General features: G+C 37.9%; 1 protein-coding gene across 11 annotated transcripts in view; it reads left to right on the plus strand.

The window, feature by feature from the left end:
• The window catches only part of FOXP1 (forkhead box P1), a 666,111-nt gene that overhangs the window by 370,955 nt on the left and 270,156 nt on the right, over positions 1–25,000 (plus strand). Inside the window, exon 1 of one of the 11 annotated variants that reach the window (XM_039330823.1) lies at positions 19,339–19,386. The exons of 9 other annotated variants lie outside the window; for them this stretch is intronic. The gene's annotated coding sequence lies outside the window, so the exon portion shown is untranslated. Of the gene's footprint in view, positions 1–19,338; positions 19,387–19,533; positions 19,660–25,000 lie in introns of those variants that run through there. One more of the 11 variants, XM_039330819.1, reaches the window with a different exon arrangement.

Raw genomic sequence — 25,000 nt, forward strand, 5'->3', positions numbered from 1 at the left:
GAATCTGATCACTAATATTGTGTCCAGGGTAACCCATTCAACAGTCTTCTTTTAGGTGACCTTGAAGATATGCCTGTTTATTAAGTATTTACAGGACAATAGTGTATTCTAATCCAGAACCAGGTTGTCTTTTAGATTGTCTGTTACATTATTATTCTTTCTTAAAATGAGCCTAGTTTTAATATTTGTGTGTATTGGTTTTAAGTATTTTTAAAAATCTTTTTTTTTTCATGAAAACCTCTCAGATTTTAACCCAAATATTATTTCTATAGAAATAAATAGTAATCTAGGCAATGAAATTATCCCTCTTATGTTCGTGGATCAATTTAGTGAACACATCTTTGTTGCTACAATCCTAGCAACTCTTTCGGAAGTAACATTTGGCTGGGCATCTTCTCAAAGCTACATTCTGTGACTTTAAACCATATCTCTATAATGTCTCCGTCTTTCAGAAAGAAAAAAATCCTTCAAGATTTAACCATATGTTGAATTTAAGAATGCTGAGGTTGCTTGCATTCATAAGCCTACAAAAGCTGTCCTGAAATATCCTTCATTAACTAGTGGGCTTTTAAATTCCTAAATGAATTGAAATAGGACAATGTTTTGGTGTCCAAGACCCAAATGTTCTGAGAGAGGAAGGTTAGAATAGAATAGAGCTGGAAGGGACTTTGGAGGTCTTCTAGTCGAGCCCCCTGCTCAAGCAGTAGAACTTATACCATCTCAGACAGCTGAATGTCCAATCTCTTCTTAAAACTCTCCAGTAATGGAGCAACCACGATTTCTGGAGGCAAGCTGTTCCACTGGTTGATTGTCCTCACTGTCAGGAAGTTTCTCCTTAATTCCAGGTTGCTTCTTTCTTTGATCAGTTTCCAACCATTGTTTCTCGTCCTTCCCTCTGATGCTTCGGTGAACAACCTGGCCCCCTCTGCCTTGTGGCAGCCTCCAGATACTGGAACACTGCTATCATATCTCCCCTATTTTTTTTTTCTTACCAACAGTGGTCATTCTCTGTACTCTGTGCTTTCTTGGAATCCTCTGGCCACAGCTTAAAGACATCCTACTATTGGTTGTTAGATAATATGATCTCGTGACCCAGCCTTTTTTCATCCCCAGTGCATTGTTCAAGCAGACTAAATTTGTTCTTAGCTCTTCCAATGTTCAACTTCTGTTTTTTCTCTTCTCCAAACACAAGTCTTGGCATAGGAATGCTTTGTAATGCCTCCTTCACAATCTTGATGATGACACGATCAGTTACACCCTTTGGCATAGTCTTCCTTTGGAGGTTAGATTGATGGCAACCTTGACTTCCTTTTGAAAGGCAATCAAGACAGGCAATCTAATATTGCCTTATTGTGATGGGTGCTATTTGACTTATGATTCAATAATGCTGTGATAGTGGAAATGATGGTGTAATTGATTGGAGCTTTCATTGTATGTTTATTGTGGTTCATGTGACGCGCTTCATGTTCTTTTATGGTTGTAAATGTCCAGGAACCTGTCTATGGAATGCCTGATCTACATTTTGTAAAGCACCATTCTGGCATTATGTGGGTTCCTTATATATAATTAAATAACAGCCCTTTTGGAAGACCAATAGTAATATTAAGTAATATTAAACATGTATTCTGTGGTCTTTCAAAATACCAGTAGACCTGTCTGTTACAAAAAAAATATGGAGCTGCAGGTCAGTTTAAGCTGGAAGACATATATTATTGGTTCTGTTCCAAATAAGAACAAAGATTCTTTGCTACTTTTGTTCACAATATTTTTACCTGGCCAGGCTTTATCCAGTTTTCTTTTCTTTTTTTTACAGGTATCTCCAAAAAATAGCCCAGCTTACAGAATGATGAGGCAGAAATAGACTAAGTTGCAGATTACCAGCATACAACCCCTCCACACTGGTCATTAAGCAAGTCAAATTAAACTGGCATATTATTGTACTGATTTGAGTATTAGAGGAATGCACATTAACATAGCCAAGAGGAAGAACATAAAGAGTAGCTATTAATTTGTTCCTTTAAAGGTTTTCCTTGTCCAATCGTGACTGAGTCAAGGCAGTGGTGTTCATCTTTGATGTGTAGCCAAGGAAGTCTGTGTTATATGAGAAATGCTTCTGTCATCATGTGACCAGTATGAACACAGTAATTTTTCCTGCCAAAATAGTACCTATTTATGTACTTGCATTTGCATGCTTTTGAACTGTTGGGTTGACAGGAGCTGAGACGAGTAACAGAAGCTGACTCTGATGTGTGACACTCAGGTTTCGAACTTGGGCTATCATCTTCCCAGTTAACAAGCCTGAGTCTCAAGTTTGTCATGCTTTGAAATAAGTATATTTAGGATTTTGTCCCAACCTTATAAATTCATGAACAATAATTTCCAGAATAATGTCCATACTGCATTAGTATAAAGGCTGCAAGATAAGGCTATGATATATAATCAATGAAATATGTCCTCTTAATAGTAAAGGTCATTCTGTTTGTTTACTAAGCAAAGGTCCCCTGATATTATTTTAATCAACTTATGACTTAGTTTAGTACCACAGTTGAAGACTTGTTCTATTGCTCTTCCAATCCAATAGAATGACTCACAAATTTTCATGCTGTCACAATCTAGCAATCTTCACAGGAACTAAACAAAGTGTTGTGGCATATTATGATTAAAGAAATATTGTAGCATAAATACTTGGGGAGTATAGGCTTGTGTGTGTGTGTGTGTGTGTATACACACATACATACACTATTAGGAACAATACACGTATGCACTAATACACAGACTGAAGCAGAGGGGAATTAAAGAGGTCAGGGGGTAATAAAATGGAAGAGGTGGATTTCAGATAGTGATAATTATGTAATGATGGTATTCACTCAGAAATGAGTTGTTAAGTATGACATAGATGTTCTTACATTGGTGAGATTATTAAGATTTATAATGTTATAAATCTTTCTGTCTAATTAATCCATGGGAAATAGAATTCAAGCTCTTAAGAAATTACAGCAATTTAACAATGACCCTTTTTCAATTATTTTGTTCAAGAACAGTAACTTCAGTCCACAGAACTGTGTGCCATTTGCCATTTGTCAATGACCTAATATCCCTTGTATTTTCAGTGCATCTATCTATTTGTCTGGAGTCATCCATTCTTGTATGGCTGTACAATTTACAGTGATTCTGGGCAGTGTAGAAAGAAATGAAAAACAGTCCTAAAAAAAATGGAAAATCTTATCCAAAACTTATTCTAAAAAAGGAAAGTTGGAAATTGGATTATAATTGTCTAATATTGTCAGGTCTAGCAACATTTTTTTTGAGGAAGAGATGGACCACAGTCTTGTTAGATGCTAGTGGAATCACTATCTCACTGAGGGATCTTCTGTTTGAGGTCTTCCATTTATCATTTCCCAGGTAGTTCTGACAAGTCACAAGGCGTGCTGGAACTGTGGCCAACTTCACAGTTCAAAGGCCTCTCACCATTTATTGGGACTAAAGGGTTTGGACTGATTGTGTAACATGCTAACCAAGGATAAGCTATTGTCCCATTGGTTTGCCAGATAACATATGATGCTATGGTCAGTTTGCTGATTAATTTCTGTTTTAAGTCAATATCCAGCCACTTCCTCATGGGTGGTAGAAATGAAATCATGGTCATCCATTAGGGTTGAAACATGGTAAAGAAAATGAGGTATGGCAGGGCTAAATCTTCTTCCATTCCTTTTGCACCTTTGTTTTATATTCCACACGTCCAGGGGTTCTGCAAAGAAATTGAGACTGAAATTACTCCTGCCTTATGACTGTATTAATGTCCATATTCAAAGGCTAAAAGAGGATTTAACAACAGAATAGCCCCCATTTAAGATCACAAATAGTTAAGATGTGTAAAAACCAGACAGGTACCTTGGTCTCTAATTGTAGTTAAGATTATGTTAACTACAATTTAATTCATATTAATTTCAGAAGTCAGAGAAAGCTTGAGCACATCGTTATTTAGCATGTTGGATCAGAAAGCTGGGATACTCATCTATTGCTGCCATTTTAGCTTGCGTGTATAGGAGTGAATGTTTCTTAAAGAGATATTCACTTCTCAATATTGATGTTGTTTTAATCATTGTCTGAACTGGGATTCTTTTACAGGAAGATTCCTGTCTTTTGCTTAAAACATAGTTTTATCCCATTGGCAGATATGCCAGATAAACATTATTTTAAGTGACAGTTAAAAACTCTCCATGCCCTCAGATCTACTTATGAGTAAAAATGAAAGGGATTCTTTACTTATCAGCGGTTCTGCTAGCTGAGACAACTCTATTCTCTTGATTTAAATTAAGCCATCTTGGTCAAAAGATCGGCAATTGATGAAAGACTACACCGGCTCTATTGTCAGAAAAGCTCTTTATTTCAAGAGGAAGGTTGGAGCTGTTCCAGTCACAGATCTGCCCGTTTATACAGAGTTTAATCTGCTGCTTCACATTGCAGAACGGGCCCACACTCCGTTTGTTTGTTTACAAGTGTAAGCTCCTTACCTGCAAACAGTATGGTATAAATAGACTATTGCAAGGGAGGGACTCTTTAAAACCCCTTGACAGCCATGTCATAATAACATTTCATGAAGAGTAACATGCCCTAACTACAGTGGATGGTCTACGTGGTCACTGACTTCTGCTGAGGGCTAAGTCAAATTTTATTGGAGCTACAGAGAGGGCCATAATTGTATCAGGCTTGCTGTATGATTCTGACCCGTTCTCTGGTTCTGATTCATTTTTGGCCCTCGGTGCTATCCATGAATTAAGATAGAGGGTTATCATTCTTTGGGAACTGGAGGGCTGGAATTAAGCCTGGCTAACATATAAGGGTGTATTTGTAAGTTAACTTGCTTAGCAAAATGTTGCATTTGTGGATATTAGATTTCTTTAGTTGTATGCTGAGAATTTATATTTCCATTTTGAGATTACATTTTCAGATAGAGTTAAATCTCAATTTAAAGATTACTGTTTCTCTCCACTTACCCAAGACAGTCACTTAGCATGTGGACATTAGCCAAGCTAGCATGTTTTTAGCAGGTTAGGATGAGAACTTTCTGAAGACATATTCCTATTATTTAATAGTATACTTTTTTCTTCTGTCTGTGGACTTGGGAATTGTAAAGAAGTCATTTCTTTTCATCATTGCAATACTGTAAGAGGGATGTTTTGTGTTTCAACAGTCCTAAAACTACCATGATGTATTGTAAGAGTGAGTAAAACTGTACATGTATCTGGGGCCATTCGCTGAAGTAAATAATTATATTGAAAAAATGTAGCATGATAGACCTGGGTGAAATTCCAACAGGAAAAGTCTTTCAAGCAAAGATTCTCTGCTCAGAGTTGGAAATTGGAACATTTTCTGAAGGCTTCAAATTTCCCTGTCATTCTGCATCCACTCACAAAGTATGCTTTGACAGGGTCTACCTTTCTTTCCTAGATTTCTATTTTTAAAGCCTGACTTTCAGAGAAGGAGAAGAGATAATTTGAACTCTCGGCAGTCAGTGGCAAGGAAGAAACGCTGATTTTTATCACATGTGTGTTCCTCAGTCTGTTTTATAATATATAATCAATTTTAATTCTAGCAGATAAAAATCACTCAGGTGTACAGCTTTAAGATCAAAAGCAACTACCATATCAGTTATTTGTTATACCTATTTGAACCTGCTTTCCAAAATAATCTTCCCAAAGTAGATTACAAGTAATATTAATACACATATTAATATCAAAATTCAAGAAATACGATTTAGTGAAGTAGAAAAAGATCTCATATTTCTCTCAGAGAAATTGGTTGCACTGACCTTATTGAGAATTAGACGGAAGAGTCCGCTAGCACTGGACACACTAAAAAAAATGATTTGGAAGAAATGCTTCCAACATTGTGCAAAGAGACTCAAAAAGATTGCTTAGTGAACAGGAGAGAGATGTACTGTTCACACAAGGTCCAAAGCACTTCTGAATTATTTTTGGAATGAGCCCCTAAGAATTAAGCTAAGCAGAATTATGTAGTGGCTGTTGTTTTTCTTAAATAAGATGTAACATTTTTCAAGATAGAAGTAGATTCACAAATCAATCAATACTACATCCACTGAACTTAAGTGATGGCACTTATGTACAATATTGGTAAAAACATTTGGCTTTGATCTAGCATACAGTATTGTATAAATCCAGCCAATTATGTTTTCTTCTGAAAAATGGTTTAAAAAGCCATGCTTAGTTGTAGTGGTATAAACTCAACAATATCACTGAATAACTATGTTCATATATTGCAGTAAATTATTGGTTTAATCATGATTTGTTGAAGAAAACCACTATTGAGTACATTCACATACAGTCATGTGAAAAACTAAGTGAAACTCAATTTATAGCCACAATTGGGAGCAGAATTTCTGTTAATAAACAAGGTGGTCGTTAAGTGAGTTGCACCCACTTTTATGACTTGTTTTGCCATGGTTGTTAAGTGAACACTGCAGTTAAGTGAATCATGTGGTTGTTAAGTGAATTCATCTTTCTTCTTTCATTTGGCTTATCAGAAGCCAGGTGGGTGGGTGGAAAAGGCAATCTCATGATCCTGGGACACTGCAACTGTTGTAAATAAATGCTGGTTGCCAATTTCGCAAATTTTGATCATGTGACCATGGAGATGCTGCAATGGTCATAAATGAAAAGACTGGTCATAAGCTACTTTTTTTTCCAGTGGCACTGTAACTTTGAATGGTGGCTAAAATGTGATGCAATTGAACAAAAAACTTTAAAAAATTGACTTTGCAATTGTTTATTCAACAAAAAATTAACATATATCTTTTGTTAGTGCTTGTGGAGTCAGAGCTCCTGCGGAAACAACAGTTGGAAGGTGTGGAAGAGGCTCTTTCATTCAGCTTCATTTAGGGCACCAGTTCCATTCTTGCAATAGCACTTATACAGTATATCACTTCATAGTGCTTTACAACCCTCTCTAAGTGGTTTACTGAGTCAGCCTATTGCCGCCAACAATCTGGGTCCTCGTTTTACCAACCTTGGAAGGATGGAAGGCTGACTCAGGATCGAACTGCTAGTAATGAGCTGAATTAGCCTGCAACACTGCATTCTAACCACTGTGCCATCACATCTCTTGCAACACACTCTTTCACCCCTTTATTAACCAAAGAAGTGGACCTTTGCAACAAACTCTACATCAGCGGTTCTCAACCTGTCGGTCGGGACCCCATTTGGGGTCGAACGACCATTTCACGGGGGTCGCCAAACAACGCAGTCCGCCATTTTTTCCCCCTTTTCCTTAGCTGTGCTACTCCCTTTTATTCTATTGGCTTTTGAAAGCCAATAGAATAGACTCTCTTGAATAGAGTCTAATTCTATTGGCTTTCAAAAGCCAATAGGAATTGTCCAGGCTGTCTCTGCCCTGCTGAGCCCGCCAAAAGTCCTATTCTGCAAATGGTGCTGCAAGTTGTCTGCAGCGAAGGCGAGCTGTCTGGAAGTTTCCACCTCTCCCTGCTGAGCAACTACTAAAAATGTAAGTAAAAGAGGACCAGGGGTGGGAGGTGGGAGGCCGGCGGGTGCAGGGAGGGTTGCTGGCATGCGTGGGGCCCGGCGGGTGTCTTACCTCCCTTTGGCTGGGCCAGCTGGTGGCCCAGCTGGTGGTTGGCCTGCGCCGTCTCTGCCACTTGCTAGCTACACCTCGGCCGGTGCAGGGGGCGGCACCACGCATGCGCGGCGCTCCCGGGCAGTGAAAGTCCTCGACCTACGACCGGTTGGGTAGTCCTCGACTTACGGCTGGTTGGGTAGTCCTCGACTTACGACCGGTTGGGGGTCGTGGCATTAAAAAGGTTGAGAACCACTGCTCTACATGCAGTTGTGAAGTTGCATCTGATGCAGAATGTGAGAGCCTGGCTGTTAATTGGAGAAAACAATTAAATCTATTCCAAATTTGCTTCATTGGTTTCTGGGCCCAGTTGAAAATGCTTATTTTCCCTTATAACATATTAAGGACTGCTTCAATAAATACGAGTCTGTCTTAAAATTCAGTCCATTCTTTTAAAGACCTACTGAAAATTTCATATCCTTGTAATGTCCATAGGATTTGACTATGATGTCCGTGCTTCTTAAGAGTAACCTATACACTCTGGAAGTATAGTTGGACATAACTCTCATCTTGTTTAGAAAAGTCCTGAAAATTGTTATTGCAACAAGGTTTTGGTCTATAACAGGGGTAGGCAACCCAAAACACTCAAAGAGCCACTTGGACCCGTTTCCCACCAAAAACAAAACACCGGTAGCCGCGAAATCCTTTTGATATCTAAAATGAAGACAACACTGCATATATCCTTGTTTACCTTTATTATAGGTGTGTGTGTGTTTGTGTGTGTGTGTGTGTGTATGTGTGTGTGTGTATATGTATGTATACACACAGACATATATATACACATACATACACATACACATACAGGTTAAAAAAAGGATATATGCAGTGTTATCTTCATTTTAGATGTCAAAAGGGTCTCTCTCTCTCTCTGTCTCTGTCTCTCTCTCTCCCTCCCTCTCTATCTGCCCTTGGTCTGCCTGCCACTCCTCTTCCCCCACTCTTTTTCTTTCTCTCTCTCTCTTTCCTCTCTCTCTCTCTCTCCCTCCCTCCCTCTCTCTCTCTCTCTCTTTCTCTCTCTCCTATCTGCTGCTCACCTGGAAAGCTTCAAGCTGTTGTCCAACAAGATCAGGGTAGGCAACCTCGTCTCTTTTATGACTCATGGACTTCAACTCCCAGAATTCCTGAGTCAGCCTAGCTGGGCTAGCTAGCTCTCTCCTGCCCTTCCTGCTTCCTGCTTCCTGCAGAGAAGCAGCAAAGGGAGGAGCTCCATCCAGAAAGCTTTTCAGCTCCTCGGAGAACACTGTGAGTGCAATCTTTTACACACACACACACACACACACAGAGAGAGAGAGAGAGAGAGAGAGAGAGAAGCAGGGAAGCGCAATTGCCTCTCTGTCTCTGTCTCTCTCTGCAAAGGCAGAGGAGGCTGGGAGCCACCGGGGAAGGCTCAAAGAGCCGCATGCGGCTCCGGAGCCGCAGGTTGCCGACCTGTGGTCTATAATATGTGTTGAGTGACCACTGGCAAATTTATATTAGTTTCATACTTTTGTTCTTGTTTTCTTTGTGAAACTTCCAAAATCCTGGTGCTTGGGAATGAATGAATGAATGAATGAATGAATGAATGAATGAATGAATGAATTCACAATCAGATGTTAAAGAATCTCTTTGAACTCTTCAGCAGAGAATCCACTATGCTCTTTCAGAAATGCCAGTAAATTAAGCACTTAGAAAATCTATTCCCCCAGTGGGTACTAGCCATTTTGTTTAGCTATTTTCAACAGGGAATGTTATCACATAGAAAGTCAAATCTTTGGTTAAGAGTTGGTTCTTGTTGGAAAGAAAACATGAGGTTTAAAATGATTAGTTCCCTACCTTTTCTGAAAATACATAGTTGTGGGCATATAGCATTATGGAAAAGAAATGTCTGGGGTTTTTTTTTGTTCTTATCAATTAAAAATGATTTCACCCCAGTGTATTTCATTCATTATTTGGGTTAGATTTGACTTTGGAGGTTGGATTATTGGAGCTGGATTTACTGTTACTCAAACTGTTAAGTGGTGAAAGGAGTTATAAAGTGGCCACTTTACCAGTTATGTACAGCAGTTCATATAGGTTGTGGCTGATTCATTAGGCTGTAATAACTTGGCCAGTGTACAGTAAATTGGCTCTGCAGATGCAATATATAGGTGAAAGGTTTTATATCCAGATCAGCCTCCTAAGCCATTTTATGCTATCCATAAAATATATCTTTCATATATGTGTTACTGGTATATTTGGTATCTTGAATAAAGAACCAAACCAGAAATCTATTTCTATCTTTTTGTTGCCAGGGAGGAAAGACTACATGATATGCAACAAATTAATTTTAAAAAAATTAATATTTATATAAATACAATTATATTTTTATTTATTAAAACAAGATATTTTATTTAGAAGAAATCAGTATCTGATGTGTCCAAAAGAAGACTGAATTTGTTCAAATATATTTATCCTTCAACTATTTTCTTTTTCTTCATCTATAACTATAGAATAGTAAACAAGAGCTAATCTTTACCAACAGCCGGAAAGTTGATTATTTTCTCTGCATCTTGTAATAAATTTAGGCATTCCAAATTTTATATACTTTGCAAATTATTTGCAAGACTAACAGGAAGGGATTTCTAAGTTGAATGAATGGGAATAAACATTTCTTTGCATTCACTTTGTAATATAATTGCACCACATTTCTAGTTAAAGATGCTTGACAAAAGCAAAGATTATTTTTTTTCTCTTTATGCCTACATTTTGCTTAAATTATCATATACTATTCCCCTGTAAGAACCGGTGTTGTTTAGACACATCAGGATACATCTGTAGTTGTCTATATTTTATGTAATTTTCTCAGTTGATTGTCTTTTGCTGCACCAGTGATTCTTAACCAGAACATGTTCTTAGTTTTGTGTCACAGAACCAAGAAATTATACAGCTTGTATAGTACTTGAAATTTTTTTTAAAAAGGAAAACAACGCCTGTTAAAAATCTATCTTCATTATTTATATTAAAGATTCAAAGACAGACAGATCTCATGTGCAATCTTGGGATCCCCCTAGACTCACTTGTGAATCTAGGAGGAACAGATGGCAGTCTTGACTGGGAGAGCTTTCTGTTTCATGCCAGTTGCACCCCTTTCTGGATCAGGAGGCTCTGCTTACTATCAGTCATCCATGCCCTAGTCATTTCAGATTGGACTACTGTAATGTGCTTTACATAAGGCTGCCATTGATGAGCATCCAGAAGCTCAACTGGTAGAGAATGCAGCGGTGTTGGGCAGTTATGTGTGTTGCCAAAATAGCATATATGCAACCACTCTTCTTCTGGGTCCAATTCAATCATTAAAGCCCTTCATGGCTGGAATTGGGTATGTCTAGTTTAATGAAGAGAAGGACGAGGGATGACATGATAGCAGTGTTCCAATATCTCAGGGGCTGCCACAAAGAAGAGGGAGTCAAGCTATTCTCCAAGGCGCCTGAAGGCAGGATGAGAAGCAATGCTCCAACACTGGAAGTTTTTAAGAAGAGACTGGACAGCCATTTGTCTGAAATGTCCAGTAGGGTTCCTTCCTGAGCAGGGGGCTGGACTTGATGACCTCCAAGGTCCCTTCCAACTTTATTATTATTATTATTATTATTATTATTATTAAGTATTCTTAGATGGCTCCACTGTGGTCAACCTTTTTACCCTTTATGTACGGTTTGTACATTTTACTTTTTTATATAATGTCATTTTTAATAATGACTTTAACAGTCATTTAATAATGACTTTCCTATTTTTATCATGATTGTTTTTGTATATTTGTTGTTTCATTGATTGTGGAATGCTGCCCGGAGGTGCTTTTGTGAAATGGGCAGCCACAATATAAATGTGATTAATACATAAATAACAATAGATCCTCTTAAAATTATCATGTTATTTTGAATTTGCACAGGAAATGTTTTCATAAGCTTAAAACATACGACATACACGTTTGATTTCTGCAAATTCTAAAAAATGCTGTGATTTTAACTCAATAAAAATATGGAAAGTAAGATATGCAAAAGGTAGTTTACATATAGCTTTTCTAGCATTTAAATATTTTAATTTAGCTTTCTAAATTTAAAGTGATTTAATATTGTGCTCAGCATTGCCACAAAGGTATTGTTAGAGGAAGTGATACAGCCTATGAAACATTACCCATTAGGAAGAAACCATGTCTTTAAATTATAGCAATTTCTTAAGATTTTAAAACAAAATGAGCTCTTAGAGATGTGATTAATAGCAAGGAGATGAGGAAAACACTGGGTCATCAGTGGCACTCCATTACAAAAAAGGTTGAACTAATAAAGGCATTCATCTATTTGGCCAATAAAGCATTTGAATGATATGCTTGTAGTTTTTATCATACAGTACTTACTTTTCACTGAAGAAAGTGATTTTACATATCTGCAAAGGGGACAGAAGAAATTCAGTTGTAATCTGTAGATGTTTTAATGATGAAATAATAGGCCGGACATGCAACATTATGCATTAGATTTCAGATTTGTGCCTTTTGAATTTAAAAATTCTGAAAATGGAATACTTGTCTCTGGGTATTTTGTTTTTTTTTAATAGCAAAATTATCAAGATTCTAGGATAAGCTGTGTTATAAAACAGAGAGGATATAGAGGACAGGCTATGCAAGCATTACTGGCCATATGAAATACCTGTTCTCAGAGCATCAAAGGAACTACATCAGCTGGAAGGCTTTCTCCAGTTGTCTGCATGAGTATGTGCCTACACAGACTGTTTCTGCTGGGAATGCTCATTCAATTAGGCCTGTGTGCATGGGTACATACACAAAGATGGATGAGGGACACCTTTTAAGGACCCAGGCTAAACCTTCTAGAGAAAGTGAATAGCATTTTTAGTAAGAAATAGCCACAATTACAAAAATTCTAATATGAGGAACTTTCAGATAGACGCATTGATTTCTTCTACTCTCCCTATTTATTTATATATTATTTTATTTATTTTTATGCCACCATCTCCCCCATAAGGTGATTCTCACACAAACACCTTCTGCTATATATGCAGCATGAATAGGTTTCAATACTGTTCTCCCTTCACAATGCTCTGTTAATATTGGTCTCCCTTCCCAACATTTTTTCAACAATAATTATATTATTGAATAAGATATAGATACATAGATTTATATAGTTAGGGTTAGAATAAATTTTCTTTCTTATGCCTTACTTTTGGGTGTGATTGGCTGTAATCTAATCACAATATATAGGCATGCTATTGTCATGTTTATTTTCTGCAACACCACCTCAGTGTAATAAAAAATGATCATGTAATTGTTTCTAATTAAGTTCTGATTAAGTCCAGATATCATTTTGTCCCCCTTGTGTCAGTTTTATCATTACTAAATATGCTATGTGTTAGCCAACGTCCTCAGTGACTTAGTCAGAACCCCAATCTATTTAATCAGAATTATCTACATGATCATGATTGGCAGTGACATTCCATGGTATTATGCAGGAGTTTTTCCAGTTGTATGAGAAAGATTTGGAGATTAAATCTGGTACCATAGACCAAGTATAAATTAATATATATACATGTGCCTAGGTAAGTAGCAGAAAAAAAGGAGTTTTTAAATGGTATTGTATATTTAGTTCAAGAGCCAGTTTGGTATGAAGGCATCAATCTAAAAATTGGGAGACCATGAGTTCTACTCTTGTCTTAGCTGGGTGATGCTAAGGAAGAAAATAATGGCAAGCCATCCTTGAAAATGTTGCCAGGAAACACACACTCCTTCCCTCACCAAAAATTGATCACAAGAGTCATGTACACTGCAGCCCAACAAATTGGGGAAGAGTCACTTCTAAAGTGGGAATAATTCACTCAGCTATTGAAATCCAAAGTTTCATATATGCATGGAGATACCATAAAGAGCAAAGAGTTAAGATAAAATGATAAAAAAGTGTAAGTATTATTTATTGTCATGGGAATTTCTTATAGACCAGGGGTAGGCAACCTTGGCTCTTTTATGACTGGCTGGCTCAGGAATTCTGGGAGTTGAAGTCCACAAGTCATAAAAGAGCCAAGGTTGCCTACCCCTGTTATAGACCAATAGGACAGAGAGAAGATAAGGAAAGGACCTTTCTATTATGAGATGCTTAAACTTTCAAAAAGGCTTGTGATAGCAACAAGGGAAGAGTTTCTGCTGGAAGCTTAACTGTACCAGGAATTAGATCCAACTAATTCCTGTCTTTTCTTGCTGACCTCTTTACCTTTTAGAAAGGGAGAAGGAATAAGGGGATTCATTATTTTGGACGTAAATTTTATTAACAGGGAAGAAGTACTTTAAGTGAAGTTGATTAAAACCATGAAAGATAGTGACCATGCATGCTATCTTTTAAATTCGTTGTACAAAGGAAAGCATGAATAGAAAAGAGTAGTGGATATCAGGGTGTATTTTGGTGGACTCAGATGAAAGGTAGACCTGATCTAATGGCTTAAGATCTTGAAGGAAATAAGTGTCCAGGAATCCTGCAAAATGAGATATTGAAAGCACAATTACAAAAAAAAAAAAATCTGCTAGAAAGTAAAATCGGAGACATCTAAAATAGACCAATGGAAATTCACCCATAGCTTTCTAAAATGCTAAAAAATGCATACAAAGCTGAAAGAGGGATATAGGAGCAAAAAAAAAAAAAATGCAAGCCAGATGCTAGAAACTATAAGGACTGTGTCAGAGTGGTTAAAGTAAAGGAGGAGCTCAGACTTTCAAGAAATGCTACAAAACATCACACCCTAGATGGCTATCATTTTGTGACTAGAGCAGTGTTCCTCAACCTCAGCAACTTTGAGATGTTTGTACTTCAATTCTGGGAGTTGGTCCACACATCTCAAAGTTGCTGAGGTTGAGAAATACTGCAAAGGAGGGAGCTCAGCTCAAGATACACAAGAGGAATATAAACTAGCACTAGTTTGATTCAATTTAAGTCTCTTGGGTCAGATGAATTATATCCTGGTGTGCTAAAGGAACTAGTGGAGCAACCGAACAACTGTTAAATGAATCTTGGAAAGTCCAGGAGGACTGGTGAAGTTCCAGAAGATTGGAGGACAGCAAATGATTCCTCAACAAAGAGAAAAAGATGGCCACGAGAAGTTACAGACCTATCAGTTTGTTGTGTATTGTGAACAAGCTCTTCAAGCATATTGTTAAACAGCACGTTTGTGAGAACTTGGATAGAAACACGACATTTAACAGGTGTCAATAAGGGTTTGAGATAAAGGATTCATGCCAGACAAACCTTATCTTCTTTTTTGACATAATTAACTAGCTTAATAAATTGGAGGAATCAACATAGCTTATGTTGACACAGACAGTCTTCTTTGTGATATCTTCATTAATGAAAAAATAAAAGCTAGATGATGCAACTGTTAGAGGTTAATTGGCTGAATGGGCCATACCAAGAGAGTATTCATAAATGTTTCCACATCTGTTTGGTGATTATTATACAGTAAAGTGCCACAGGCTCTTCCTTGAGTCATGTGTTTTTCAGTGTTTTTGTTAATGATCTGGGGTGATGAGCAAATTTACAGATGAAGAGATAATACATTAATACATGAATAGATAATACATTAAAACAGGAAGATAGTGTTCATAAAGATTTAGAGAGGTTTAACAGTAAACCAATGAAAAGGAAGAAAGGTCTCTGTCTTGCACACTGAGACAAAACATCCAGAAACATGAGTATGAAATAGAGGAGTCTTATTTCTATACGTGTTCTAGATCTACTTGTTCTAGTAGATTGCATTGAAAACAAGCCATCAGTACAATTCAATTGCTAATAATTAATTTAACTTTTCTTAAATTGTAATTATTTTTAATATCTTTTTATTATGCATCACTGTTACAGTAAGAGGGACAGCATATAAATTTAATAAATAATAACAATAATAAGGTGAATGCTGGACACACAGAGTCTAGGTCACAGGAAATATTTTTCCCATTATTCCCTGTCTTTCACCGCTTCTGGAAGCAGGTTGTTCCATTGGTGAATCGTTCTAACTGTCAGTGTCAAGTCCCATGGGGCTTGCCATTCACAGGTGGGGGGGTGATACACACCGGAGTCTGCAGCTGCCGAGGACCGCTCCCACACCAACCGCCTCCACAGTGTCAGGGACCGTAGCCTCCGGTCCCCCCCCATGCCTTGACAATCGGCTGGCTCTGGCATGTTGGACCCGGCGCTGGCGAACTGACGGTAGCCCGCGGTGCGGCCGTGACGCCATTCTCATCCAGCGCGCACCGCAGATGATGGGGGAATGAGCTTTTGCCAACACAGCAGCGTGGCAGAGCACCGGCATTGAGCGCCGCCATGGAGACACCACATCCGGAGGGAACGGAGGCCTGCTTGGACAGCCCAGGAGGCGGAGCTGGGGCTTTCCTACCTGAACGGCATGACGGGGACTGGGTGGCTGGCAAGGTTGCAGTACAGGAGTCTGCCGGCCATGTTAGAAGGCAGCAAGGCGGGTCCGCTTCTGGGGAAGGGCATGGGCAAGATGGTGGAGGAACTTATATGGACCTAAGGAAGATGTTAGTTTGCAGCTGGGGGTGGGAATACGGGGCGTGGCATTCTTATGTAAAGCACTGGGAGCAAACCACTCCCAGTGCTGACTTTTGCTTTGTCAGAGATTAAAGCCTTTGATGATTACACCTTGTACCGGCGTTCCTGGATTCTTTCTCTCTGGACGACAATGGACATTGTGTTAGTCAGGAAGTTTCTCCTTAGTTCTAAGTTGCTTCTCTCCTTGAACAGTTTCCATTTGTTGCTTCTTGTCCTGCCTTGGTCAAGCCTCGTTTAGAATATTATCTTCAATTGTGGGCACAGAAGAAAATAAAAGGACTTTGAAAAACTGGAATTCCGAGGAAGACTACCATGATGGTGTCAAGATTGGAATCCAAGTCCGATGAAAAATGGTTAAAAATACTAAAAATGTTTAGCCTGCAGAAGTGAATTGAGGAGGGTATGTGATAGCAGGCTTCATATATCTAAAGGGTTGTAATCTAATGGTAGAAATGGAGTTGATTTCTCTTAATCCCAGACATCCAGGACCAGTGGGTTAAAATTACAGGGAATTAAACTCAAGTTAGATATCAAGAAAAACAAATCCTAATTTATTATTGTTTTATGGCTGCCCATCTTAAAATGCAACTCTGGGTGCCTCACAACAATAACAAAGCTATAAAAATCCATAAAACAATAAAACGACTAATGATAACCTGCCATCTAGTAGAACAGATTGTACATGTTCATTTCATTGAGTTATCTAGCCAACTGTTTGAAATGCTTTAGAAGAACTCCAAGCAGGAGTTTGGACGAGATTTTTTTTTTTTTTTTTTTTGAGATCCCTTTTGTGAGATTCTGTAATCTGGTACAAATGCACCTAAGTACATATTATGAAACAGGAAAGATTTTTTAAAAAAAAAAATCACCTGGATCACTAACATCTAGACTGGAATTCTGGTAGTATAGAGCTAACACACAGTAAGAAAACAGAGAGGTTGTAGGCCAGGGAAATTTGAGAGTTCTTGAAAAAGTTGGAACTACAACAGTGAGATGGTTAGGCATGAGAAGCAAATACATATTAAATTTGGGTTTAATGGAGAAATCGGTGACCAAAGGTGCTTCCTTGCTATTTTTGTGCTAACATATTGTCAAATCCAAAACATTCAGAACAGAATTATATCTAAAGAGAAGAGACAATGTTGCAGAGTTCTTCTGTAACCTAGGTTTATATGTCAGCACCATCCAGTCTGAAAAATGCCTATTAGGGAGAAACCAATATCAGTCAAAGTTTAGTTTGATCAGAATTATTTAGACTATAATGCTTAAAAATACACATTTTCCTGCCTTCATTGCTGAGTAACCCAATATTACAGGTGTGAAACAAAGAATTTTGGGTTTTTTTCCCCCAAAGTTCTAAGAGTCAGATTGAGCAGCGTCCAAATGTTTTAGAACAGTTGTGCAATAACTTCATAATTGATGCTGTTTAGTGCATGTTGATTAATCTCATATTTATTCAATCTTACATTTCTGCATTGATGTTTTTGGCTGTGAAATAGTGGTAATTTAATTTGGGACAGAACACGACTTCTAGAAGATATGTTTATTTATTTGTTCAATTTATATAGCCTCCCACCTGCCATATGACTGTATCAGCCTGTGGTTGGGATTAGCTACATTGCACAATCAAACACATTGTGCTCTGGCTAAAGTGCAATTCAGAAATGTTATCTTTGACCAGAGAGCATGAGGGACATTCTTAATTGCCTATGGTAATTTACATACCCTTGGTCAGCACACTTAAAATCTGCAAAGATCCTTGTTTCCCCACCGCCTTCCTAGTATGTAAGAGTACAGTTTTAATTTTTACTTCTCTCTTTAGTGCACATGCAGTTGGCTGTGCTGAACTTATATCTTGAGTTGACAAGTTTATGTGTGGCTCATAATATTCACAATGACAATATTTATTTTAGTAGCATAAAAAAACATTCTAATTAATTACTGTCCATAAGAGGCCTCTGGGGAAAAATGTGATTTAAGATTGTGCTCTCTCTTTTTCACCGCTGTATGTCATATATTTCTCTATAAAGATGCGTGTAAGAATCAATAGCGGCATTTCTGTTGCCTTGCTCTAGACTTGTAAAGCTGTTCTTTTACATCCATTTTCAAATGGGAAGAGGATTGAAACAAACACCCACCTTTTCACAGAGGCATTAATTGAGTGAGTTGCAGGCTTATAAGCTGAGGTAGCTGATGGTTTAGTTAGTGCAATAAGTAACTAACTGAACCAAATTACTCAGGTTACAGGCTTATAAGTTGATGTAGCTGATGGTTTAGTTAGTGCAGTGTTTCCCAAACTTGACAATTTTAAGGCATGTGGACTTCAACTCCCAGAATTCCACAGCCAGAGTTGCTGGCTGTGGAATTCTGGGAGTTGAAGTCCTCATGCCTTAAAATTGTCAAGTTTGGAAACACTGAGTTAGTGCAATAACTAAGGAGTACAAATTACTCAAGTTGCAGGTTTTAAGTTGATGTAGTTGATGGTCTAGTTCAGGGGTCTGCAATCTTGACACCTTTAAGACTTGTGGACTTCAGCTCCCAGAATTCCTCAGCCAGCTATGCTGGCTGAGGAATTCTGAGAGCTGAAGTCCACAAGTCTTAAAGCTGTCAAGGTTGCAGACCCCTAGTCTAGTTAGTGCAATTAGTAAGGAGTTATTACTTGAAGGGATTGCATCTTGTTCAAAGGCACCTGATGCTGTATATTCAAGATCCCATTGTTCCTAGCAGTGGCCATGCAACCTTTCTACTTCTCCGAATGTCAGAAGGATGACTGTTTGTTTGCCTTGACCTCTCCCCAGCTGTTTACTCTGCAGTGCTGCTGCTTCAACCTTGGTTCCCTGAGACTGGCCCCTTTCTCCTCCCTGCTCTGTTTACAGTTGTCCTACCCAGCGTCTCACCTATGAAATCTGTTGATTATTCCACCTGGTTAATGTTAAATTGCTCTTGCAAGAAGATGTGTTTGTTCATAAACACAAATGCCAGGGCTCTTGTTTACTGTACCCATGGCAGCAATCAGTTATTAAACAAATATGGCTTTGTTTGCGGGCGTGAGCAGCAGTTTAGCCTGCAAGGTCGGGGGCGGGAGGGGGGGGACTTTAAAAGCTAGTGTTTTGATAAAAGAAGAAAACGGGAACTTGTCCCTGGAATGTGGTTGAAACTGACTTAGGTTTGTTTTTCTTATCTTTAACTTTGGATGAAGGGGCTACAAAAGATTAGCAAGTGGTTTGGTGGTGGTTTTTTTTTTTCCCCCAAAAAAGATTTCCTTAGTGTAATGATAGCTATCCAGTTGTTTGCTTTTTTTTTTTTTTTTCAGAAGGGAGAGCGAGCATTTCTGCAGGACGGCTAGCACAGTAGCAGAGCCTCTGATGGCTAGAAAATTCTGTGCGGATAAAACAAGAAGTTTAAATGTCTAGGACAAAAGGATAGGGCTGTCATCCAGGTAATCGCCAAAGGGAAAAAGAATAGCCTTTGAATATGATTTAGTTGCTTTGTAATTGTGGAGCGGGATGTCTGTGGGTGTACGCGTGCAACTCAGTAATGTTGGTGGGAAGGTGTGTGGGGCTTAGTTAAAAAGCTATTGGTGCTACTTCTGCACTTTGTAAAAGGAAAGAAATCTTTCTTTTGTTTTAGCGGAGAATGATAGAGCCTTTACATAATGGCAGAACATAGTAAAGAATCCAATTAATATTCCTTCTGTATTTTCCTACTATATATAGATCAGGCTGGGTTGTTTTCCTCCAGTGAATTCTCAGGCGCTAGCCTTAAGTTTGAAAGCTTACCCACTACTTAATTTTTTTCATTCCTAGGAAGAAAATTGACAGCAATAATTACTCCTTTCATATTGTTATACAAAGAATTTGAAGGTGGGGGAAACATTATTTTGCTCTTCTCTTTCCTCCACTGGCTTCACGGCTACCACCCACAAAGCAATGGGAAACTGTGTCTTCCATTGAATTTATTGGGACAGATACGAGAATTTGCTCAATTTCCATTAAAATGAGTGATTGTGGAATTGTTACACTTGACAGATTATATTGCATATAATTCGAATATCAGATGACATTGGTTAGCATTTAGCTTTACTTCTCAAAGAAAGAGAACAATAAGCATGGGGAATAAGAATATTTGTTTTTAATGTTTAATGAGAGGCTTTAAAGGTTATAGTCAAGAACTGCTATTAAAATAAGAAACTGTAGAAGCCCAAGAAAGTTTTGAAGGCTCTAATTAAATGATTGACCCATTTAGTCAGCCAGGCAAGCAAGTCAAAAAAATGTTTGCAAAATTCTGAGAAAAAATTTATTTACTAACAGATCACAATAACCTGTTTGTTGTGATTCCTAAAGCAGTCATGGGGCTTGAGGTGAATCAGAAGGCACTTGAAGTGTGTTGCCTATCTGGAAAGTTATTAATTGTGATTAATCAGTTCCTCTATGGGGGGGAGGTTCATTAGACTTCTAAACCATGTTGTGATATAATTAAGCAAATACCACTTAATTATGGAGATTATTATTCTGCAGATCATATTAGTTGGGGTATAATAAGTAAATAGTCATAAGATGGATCAGATTATGGAAGTATCGTAGTGTTTTTATAACAATGTGTTATGAATGCCATGAGACATGTTTGGATTAAAACTGTTTCTTTGCTACATGCCCTTCAAGAAACCAGAATTGTGAATTTAATTTTCTTAATTAAATCTATCCACCACATTATATGCCACACATGTAGGTTACCTCAAAAAATCAGGACTGGGTTACATAATACATTTACATATCACTTATATTGTAACTGTGATTAAACCCTCCAAAGATACATGTTGATATTCACCATTTATACTAATACAATAATGTTGGGCAGTTCTATACTCGGCCGGATTAGAAGAGAGTTTGCTTCATTCATTGATTACATGTGTCACATTCACAAGGCAAGGTGTGTTTGTCAGAACTGTTGTTGGGCAGTGATTTTACACAAGCAGAAATTGATAGAATCTGGAAGTATAAGGAATTAATTGTCCTGCTCTATGCTGCCTTAGTCAGACATTTCTGTACACCCCATGTTGTTGTTTTAAAGTGATAAACTGGAGTAAGTCCACAGAAAGGTTGCCAGGATGGTGAAAGGACTGGAAACTGTCCTCTGAGGAATGGTGAAAAGACCTAGGTGTTTTTAGCTTGCAGAAGAGAAGGTTTAAAAGAGACACACTACTTGTCTTTAAATATATGAAGAGTAGTTATATGGCAGAAGGCAATTGCACCAAAAGTTAATTATAGAACTAATGGGATGAAGCATAAATCTAGATACAGATGAGGCATTAGAAAGAACTTGACAGTAAGAGCTGTCAGTCAGTGGAAGAGGTTACCACACGGAGTGGCTTCTTCCTCTTCACTGGAAGTTTTCAAGCAAAGGTTTGAAAATAATCTGGAAATGGTTTAGACTTTAGATAATCATGCAGTGTGCAGGAGGTTGGACTTGATAACCTCTTCGGTTCCTGCCATCTCTATTATACTATCAATTGTGGCTGTGCAGAAAACTAATAAAGAAAATGAAACCCCAAAAAGGCTGCCACAACCCACAATAGGTAGGAAATGAAAGAGTTTTTGAAACACCAGAACTACAATCTGTATACAATCTGTTTGAATACACAGAGTGGTTTGTGCAAGAAACCTATTCTTGGCTTGTTGTTGAAGGAAGTCTTTTTTCCTCCATCTTAGGTTTTTAATAAATAACAAAGGCATTCTTGTGCCTGTGGAATGGATTTCACCTCCCACCCCAGGTTTGCCCCTGTAAGAGAATCAGTAGGACCCATAACCAGTGCTGTTTAGATAACAACCTTGTTAACAAATATGTTTTTCCATATTTTTTCTACATTTATAAAAAGGCATTGTTCATATGTCCTTAAAGAGGGAGGCACAGTTTACTTTGACACACACGTATTGGGAAAACATGCCATAATATATTTTAAAGACAGAAAAGTACATGAGGACTTTTACTACGGCTCTGATGTGCTTTGAGAGGTGTCTTTTTATTCAGAAAGAGACCATTTTTGTTCTGGTAATGTGTCTGATTAATAATTAGTGCAGTAATTAATGATTAGTGCAGCAAGTCATTAGAAATAGGCTGGGAAGGGTAGATCAGATAACATTGGTGGCCTTACATATTTGCTCAAGTAGGCCTGGTGGGGGTGTGGAATAATGAGTGGGTAGACAAGATGTAGTCTTGAACAGATGGATGGATGGTTACATAGTTTAGATACTGGGAAATATTAGAATCACTCAAAAAATCATCATGGTTATGTTTTACACCTTCTTTCCAGCTTCTGCTTCAGATACACATTAAAATACCAAGCAAAGACAAACTGAGAGCCAGTTTGCTGTAGTGGTTAAGGCACCACTGAGAGATGGTGAGTTCTAATCTTGCCTTAGGCACAAAGCCATCTACGGGACTTTGGATCAGTCCCTCCTTCTCAGCTCCAGGAAAAAGACAACAAGAACCCACTTCCAAAAATCTTGTGTAGAATACTGTGGGGACTTTATCCAGGTAATTGCCAGGAATTCACATTTTGACTCAAAGGTGTGCATGCGTGTGCCTCACTTTTCTGACATGGCTGCAGTGCTTTTAATAATAAAGCAACATTATTTTCTGATACCCCCCCCCCCCCCTTCATTACTTTGTTGTATTACTGACTATTCACCTGATAAGTCAAAGGAGAGCTGCATGGGCATCTCTATGAATCCATAGCGATTGCAGAGAGCCAATCAGTATTTGCTCTTTCTGGCCCATACCTGGGAGTGGAAAAGTAATAGAAGATTCCCTACCTATACACAGAATAACAGAGTTGGAAAGGACCTTGGAAGTCATCTAGACCAATCCCTGCACAAATAGAAGACCCTATACCATTTCAGACAAATGGCTGTCCAATCTTTTCTTAAGATTGGGCACTGACAACATCTGAAGGCAAGGCATTCAACTGGTTGATTGTTCTTAACTGTTAGGAAATTTCTGATTAATTTTTGGTTGCTTCTCTCCTTAATTAGTTTCCATTCATTGTTTCTTGTCTTGCTTTCTGGTGCTGTAAAAATAGGTTGATCCCCTTTTCTTTGTGATCAATGAGAAACTTATTTCACTTGAGTATCAGCACTCTGCCTTCATCTAGTCATTCGTTTTCCTACAACTAACATAAATGCTAATTATGATACATGTTTCCTGTACAGAACCAGGGAAAGAAGAAAGTATGACTTTTTTTTCCTTTCTAAAATCTTGCCACCCCTTTTACCAATTTGTGGTATTAATAACAGCCTGAAAAACATGTGGTGCTATATTTTCTTCTAAAATGTTTCTATATTCTTCATTTCCCTTTCTTCATTTTCTTCTTTTTATATATAACTTTGTAGGCAAGCCAGATTAGATAAGAATGGTTTAAATACATTGGTCTGCTTTACTATTTACCACCTTTCTTCTCACTCACATATAGATAGTTCTCAACTTACAACCATTCATGTAGTGATGGTTCAAAGTTACAACAGCACTGAAAAAAAGGTGATTTATGACTGTTTTTTACATTTACAACCATTGCAGCATCCCTGCGGTCACACCATCAAAACAATTTGCAAGTGGCTCGTATTATGACTGCAGTGATTCACCTAATAACTGTGGCAAAAAGGTCATAAAATGGGGCAAAACTCACTTAGCCACAGAAATGTGTGGCTCAGTTGTGGTTGGAAGTCGGGGACTACCTGTGATTAATAAACTGGTTGGAATAGGAATTGTATTCCAGAACATTTAGTTTTTTAAAACCTTCTTTCTTTGATGTTTATTATGAATATTCTGTCCTGGAAAATGGAGTTCTAGAACATCTCATTGCCCCATGGGAAACAGTCAGGAAGCCACAGTCCAGGGAGAAAATGGCAAAACAGATTGGTTTTAAGTTAGCAAAGGAGTGAGATAAGGCTATATACTTCCTCATTATTTACCCAGCCTATATGCTGAACATTCTTTTTAATTTTCACTTATTCATAACCAACTTTTATTATTTTTGTAAGTAACTCAAGGTAGTGAACATATTCAACACACCTTCCTCCTATTTTCCCCACAAAACAACCCTGTGAGGTAGGTTGATTGAGAGAGAGAAAGAGACTGGCCTAAAGTCACACAGCTGGCTTTCATGGCTAAGGTGGAACTCGAATTCACAGTCTCCCACTTTGTAGCCTAGTGACTTAAGCTCTAGACCAAACGGGCTCTCTGATACTGACTGAGATATACTGAGGAAATCTGAATTTGAAGATGAGCTTGGTTTGAAAATTAAAGAACCAAAATAACCTATGCTATGCGAATGACTACTGTGATAGGCAAAATGCAAGTCATTTGTAAGCTCTAATAATAAAAGTCAAGAAGCCTAGGTAAAAATGGGAGTAAGATTAAAAATAATCTTATGACTGTCCAGGAATAAAACTTGTTTTACTTTTCCCCCCTATTTCAACATTTACATATTTCAACTCTAGGATCATCTTCTTTAAAAAAAAAATGCCTGTCAAAACTACTTCCTGCAGTCAATCAAGCCAACAACTGGAACTCAGTTTTAGTAATAGGTAAGATTTTCCAGGTTGTTCCCTGACCTGAAAGATTTGCATTTGCAAATGGAATTCAACTAGAGGATTTCTGTTTGCTGCACTTATTGTAGAATGACTCTTTAATTGTGAAGGCATTGCAATGCTTCCTTTAACTGTAGAAGTTTTATGTGACTCGTCTATTAACATTTTTCATACAGATACTATCTTGCTGCAGCT

Source organism: Crotalus tigris, unplaced genomic scaffold (genome assembly GCF_016545835.1).
Source record: "Crotalus tigris isolate CLP2741 ecotype Arizona unplaced genomic scaffold, ASM1654583v1 scf7180000024432.2438137, whole genome shotgun sequence".
Classification (NCBI taxonomy): domain Eukaryota; kingdom Metazoa; phylum Chordata; class Lepidosauria; order Squamata; family Viperidae; genus Crotalus; species Crotalus tigris.